This window comes from Ailuropoda melanoleuca, chromosome 13 (genome assembly GCF_002007445.2).
Source record: "Ailuropoda melanoleuca isolate Jingjing chromosome 13, ASM200744v2, whole genome shotgun sequence".
Lineage (NCBI taxonomy): Eukaryota > Metazoa > Chordata > Mammalia > Carnivora > Ursidae > Ailuropoda > Ailuropoda melanoleuca.
In genome coordinates, this window is record NC_048230.1 from 53,536,474 (window position 1) to 53,541,628 (window position 5,155).

Sequence of the window (5,155 nt, forward strand, 5' to 3'; positions counted from 1 at the left end):
TGCTTCTTCCTCTCCCACTCCCCCTGCTTGTGTTCCCTCTCTTGCTGGCTGTCTCTATCTCTGTCAAATAAATAATAAAAAATCTTAAAAAAAAAAAAAAAAGAGTCACATGCTCTGACTGAGCCGGCCAGGAGCTCCTAGTATTTACTTTCATCCAACTCTCTGACAGATAAATATAATGCAGCCATAAAACCATCTTTTCTTCCCTCCCGTGGAAATCTTTTCCCTTTTCAAAAATCTTTAAAATTCCTCTTTACCATGGAATCCATTCTATTGATTTAAGAAAAGATCTCTCCTGAAGAAAGGAAAGCCATCTTTGATCTCACTTGACAAAAGAACTAATCAAACAATAAAATCTATGAGGGGAAGGGAAAAAAAAGCAGCGAGCTTCTTTGAGCCACATCAAATATATGACAGAGAAAATGCTTTATTTAAATGCTGAAAACTAACACAAAACAGCTTGAAATGTAATCACCTCTGCTCAATAAGTGAAACCACATGTTGATCTGACATGAGTTTCTAAGACACAATTAAAGGTCACTTTGTGTGCACACATCTCATTCCGCACTGAGAGGCTTGACTTGGTTGTCAGCGTGTTGGGCCACTGTGGGGCAGGTGCTCGCCGGCCCCGTCCAGCGAGCTGCTCCAACCCCGGCCGAAGGTAGTAAATACTCGCAGCCCCGGAGCCTGAAATCGAACCATCCCAGGAAACAGACAAGCCCGCATTTCAGCGGTCCCTGCCCTCGAGTCCTGGGAGACGAGAACTAAATGCATTTGGCAATCCTTGCTAATTCAGAGCCAAGAGCCCTCCCACGGAAGTGGCTTTGCTCAAAAATGAAAACACAGCTTCCTTTCGGCTCTGCACACCTTTACCTTCACCAGGCTCCTGGGTCCAAAGAGACAAGTTTGGGTGCTCCCCTCGGGGGCAGGGGTGTTCCAGCCCCCCGGGGGGGGGGCTGCATTTGGCATTGTCTCCTTGGCAGCCAGCAGGTTTCAGTTCAAGAGTCTTTAATGGAAAGACAGGGTATTCGGAAAGTGACTTTTTTAAAACAAGCTCCCCGCAGGCCCGTCTCCTCTTTCCATATCCCTTTAAGAAAGGATGTGCCCGAGAAAGACTTCAAAGTCGCTCTTTCAAAAGGCAAATCACATCTAGAAAGCTTTTCTCAGAATGAGAAACAAATTATTTGATTTGAAAGGGGAGTAAATCTTCAGAGCAAGGAGGGAGGATCAAAGAATAAGTTCGTGTGAACCGAAGAAGTGACCCTTTCCAGTGGAACGTGACTTTACTCTTTCCGTGCACTCAACGCATTTTGGAGACAGTGAGTTTGCTAGAGAATCAAAATAAAGAAGCTAGTCTGCGTTCCAGAAAATCACGTGATTCTCTCTCTCTCTCTCTCTCTCTCTCTCTCTCTCTCCCTTCCCCCCCCAACTTCTCCCTCCCTCCCTATCTCTTTCTCTCCTTCCTTCCTCCTGCCAGGCTGTGCACCCCAACCTTTACACCGTCATCGCGGCCCCTGCAGCGCATTGCGAGGTGCAAGTCCTTGCACACCTGGGTGAAATTCGTGGGTGGAGAGACAAAACGGCAGAGAACCAGGCGACCGGAGACAGAGCCACAGAGTCGCCCTGGTCCCGCCCACCGCCCTCTCTGCACTCCCGCTCAGCCCCCTCCCTGCTTCCTGTCCTCTGGACCCGGCAGGTGAGCCCACGCCACCGCGGATGCTTAGGGAATCTTGGAGTGTTTTCTTCGTATTTTTCATTCTTCAAGCTATACCTGAATACATTCTTCTTGTAAAAAAAGTAAAATCTTAAAGCCAAACAAACCACTCCCCCCACCACCACCAAAAAAACCCCTCATTTCTGTTAAGGGGTGAAATCATCTGAGAAGTGTATTTTTCTTTCTTAAGTTTTAGCTCCCTGGTTTCCACTCCGCACCAAGTGGGATTCTCAATATACCTTCCAGCGATATAAATGTGGATATTATCTACCAATATAAATGGAAGAAGGAATTTAGCAAACTGAAAAGCAGAAAATTTTGACATAAGTCAGAAACAACCAAAAACAACAACTCTATCAAATCCTTGTTCTTTGCAAAGTCCAATAAAATTAAGACAGATCTTTGGCTAGAATGGGTGAGAAAAACAGAGGAACACACAAACAAGTGCAGAAACTAATGTAATTACATGCAGAGAGCAGACATTTTACATTTGTAGACACTGTTATGTACCGTTTGGCTTGAAAATCTACCTTTGTCTGGGGGAAAAATGAACGACCCAAATTAGCCCAGTCAGGCGTTCTGTTTACACCTGAAATTAGTACTTGTCCTTACCTGCTTGTTTGATATACTGTATGTTGAACGCTCACTGTGGGAGATTGGGGGGGGGGCAGGGGAAACACTGTTACTTTTCTCGTGGAATCCTAAGGCTATTCTGAGGAGACAAGATGGGTCCAAGAGTTTCGAATTTCATATGTAAAAATAACATCAAGCTTTTAGAAGTTCCTGTAGTGGGTAAGTCATGATATTGGTGAGATAAATTTTCCGAACAATCACTGATTTTTAATATATTTCTAGACACATATTAAGTAATCCAGTTCCAGGCTGAAGCGCTGTTGGCAGTTTCTTAACAGATAACCTGAAAACAAGCACAAAAACAATGGCCAGCCTTTATTTATTATACATATTGTATCTGGTTCTCACAATGACACTTAGGGCTGGATACCGTCATTACACCCATTTCATAGATGGTGAAACTGAGGTGTGGAGGGTTGCCCAAGGTCACACAGCTGTGAGCGGCTGAATGGGGATCCCGGTTAAGGAAGGCTCTGACTGTTGAAGGTATGAAAGCCCGTGTATTATACCATAGAGGAATCCAGAGCTTTCTTCCCTAACCCTGTTTTAACTGGGAACCTTGCAATTTCACCCTGGGTGCTGTGCCTGTCTGACACAGGTGGCCCTTAGCAGGAGTGGGTGTTTAAGGTAGGAAAAACATCCAATGCCCTCGGGAGAGATGACTAAAAGATTTTAGGAAACTGAGGGAGTGTCAGCTAGGGGAGGTTTACCTAACCGGAAGTTTAGGGAATAAGAATAGAAAGCCCTTACTTCGCCCAGACCCGGCACTTCAGAAACATCCCTACAAGTCGTCATGTCCATTATGGTTATGATTACTCTATGTCTCCCTCCTCTTAATTCAAAGACAATTCCTTTTCCTCTTTCTCTTCCTTTTCTCTTCCCCCAACCAAAAAAATGACCGTCTAAACGTTAATTAACTCCGAAGACCGGATTGGCTGTGAATGCTGCATTTGCATTCCAAGAGAGAAGACTGCTCCGTGCCACAGCTGTTCAGGGGAGGTGTGGAGAAATGTTCCTGAGGCTCTGGGTCCTTTTGCACTCATCTCCTCCCCGTCGCTCTTCACTCTCCCACCTCATGAAGCTGTTTGCACTCTCTCACCCCTGTCGTCCTATCCCTATCCAGAGACACCAGGCAGAAGAAGTCTGTGGGGTCCTGGGCCCAGGGTCCCCGAGGTCTACTTCAGTGAATATCCTGGAAGGGCAGGATTATTGTTCTCCAAGCCTTCTGTGTGGTTGTGAACCCCTCCAAGGCTGGAATCCAGGCCTTTTTCTTTTGTGTAAAGACATTCATTGAATACCTGTTCCTCCATGAGAGATTTTTCAATATCCTAGTAACAGAAAACAGAAAAGACCCTGAGAATGTCAGTTGAGGTTTAATTTATGGGGTGATTAAATTAACTATTTCTTTTCTCTCTCTCTCTCTCTCTCTGTCCTGAAAGGTCCTAGGTGTGTGTATTAACCTGGTTCAGAACCAACTGCCATTAGCTACAGGGAGCCTCTCTCTGTCTTTGAACAGCTCCTAATTGCTTTCTGTTAAAGGGCGTGTACGTCCCCTTTGATGTGATAAGAAAAACACGAACCATTTTCCTTTCTTGAAACTCTAACTCCAGTGCCTTTTTAAATAAACTTTTCTGTGAGCAGGAAAAATAATAATTCACCTGCTTTTATTTCAGAAGTTCTGTCGAGTTTGAGAGCCAGACATGTTATAATAACTCAGAAAAAGTTGTCTCTTTTATTTTATTGTGTTTAGTTAATTTGGTGCTTTCAGCTCCTTCAGAAATCCTTCTATGGGTGGCAAGATGCTTCCAGCTGACCTTTCCAAATCCTTTATAATAATGTGAGCCTTGTTGTAAATGTGAAATCAAGAAGCAGGAATATATTAGCGGACTGCCTGTGTTTTATAGTTTCCCCTTCTCAGGCTTGTTATTTTCAGCGGACACACATTGAGCAACTTGTTTCTGAATTAAAGTATTGCTCAATCTGCTTGCTTTCTTAAGAATTACATTAAACCACGAAACTAGGTACGGATGGGATCCTGGTTTTGAACAAGACAGTAGTGAACTTTTGAAGTGTAGTCTGCCAAGATGAGTCAAGATGATTGATTTATTAATTAGTAAAAGCCATCCTCTGAAATTACCTGGCATTAATCACAATTCATGAAAAATATATTCAATTAGTTTGAAGATAGAGCTTTGACAAACTATCCCTTCTGTGGAGACCACAGTCAATTTTATTAACTTTTGCTGGCTAAATCATTCATGTTCAGCCTGAAAAGATGAGCGGTTGAGGGAATTCCCAAAAGTACAACAGGCCCGTTCTGGCAAAGCTGAGAGCCAGGCAAGACAGAGACAGGGAGGCTGGGTGAAGCAGGAAACAGGATTCTGACAATTCTGGATATTCTAGTATCTGCTGCCACTTGCACTAAAAGAATGGACTTGAATTGGATTTTTCTGAGTCAAAGGCTGGCGAAAATACACAAACCCAAATAGGCAGGAAACTCCAGCTGCCAGAACCCGACCTTTTAGGGGGGGCTAATGCCTGTCCGGGGCCAAAATTAGCTGATCCACTGGTGAAAGGTGGACTGACTCGTCACAGGGAGTCCTGGATGACCTCTTCTGTGTGATCCAAATCCTATGCTTGCGGAATCATACACATTATATAGCTTAAGATCACGTCTCCCAATGCACCCATTTTACAGATGAGGAAACAAAAGGCCATGGGGGATCAGTGTGAAATGAAATTCAGGACCAGAATCTGAAGACCCTAAGTCAAGTGAAATAGCTTTCCTCAGCCTAAATTTCCCTTTGT

The 5,155-nt window shown here is 44.1% G+C and overlaps 1 long non-coding RNA gene across 1 annotated transcript; it reads left to right on the plus strand.

The window, feature by feature from the left end:
* The first annotated feature begins 390 nt into the window (after positions 1-390).
* Positions 391-3,757, plus strand: LOC117795796. The gene is made up of 3 exons (XR_004619943.1): positions 391-1,319; positions 1,478-1,696; positions 3,273-3,757. It is a non-coding gene; the product is annotated as an uncharacterized LOC117795796 (long non-coding RNA).
* Positions 3,758-5,155: the final 1,398 nt, after the last annotated feature.